The sequence below is a fragment of the Corvus cornix genome, chromosome 8, assembly GCF_000738735.6.
Source record: "Corvus cornix cornix isolate S_Up_H32 chromosome 8, ASM73873v5, whole genome shotgun sequence".
In the NCBI taxonomy this organism is placed as follows: domain Eukaryota; kingdom Metazoa; phylum Chordata; class Aves; order Passeriformes; family Corvidae; genus Corvus; species Corvus cornix.
This window is the reverse complement of record NC_046338.1, coordinates 22,853,175-22,853,629: the sequence shown is the minus strand read 5'-3', so window position 1 is coordinate 22,853,629 and position 455 is coordinate 22,853,175.

The window sequence follows — 455 nt, the reverse complement described above, 5'->3', positions numbered from 1 at the left end:
CGCCAACCGCCGCGCGAGCGTTCAAACCCACGATTCCGCCAATCCCCGCGCGGGCCGAGCCCACTAACCCCGCCCCGTCGCGCATCAGCCAATCACCGCTTGGCTCGCGCCCATTCCAACCCCCCCACTCACCCCTCCGCCAATCAGCGCCCGGCGCTTCATTTAAACAGCCCGAGCCGGCGGGGCCGCGAGCGCGGCGCGTGAGGGTTCTGAGGGGTTCGAAATGGAACAACGGCGGGCAGCAGCCGCCCTGACAAACAGCTCTCCTCCCCACGCTGCAAAGTAAACCCACGAAGCAAGCAAAGCCAACATGGGGGGGGTTTTTTGTAAATAAATTTAATTTACAAAATATTTTAAAATTAAAAGTAGAATGAGACGCACAAACTCGATGAAAACATCGGTCTCATCTGTTTCTCTTTCATGAACTTTAAAACTGAAAAACACACAGCGTACTG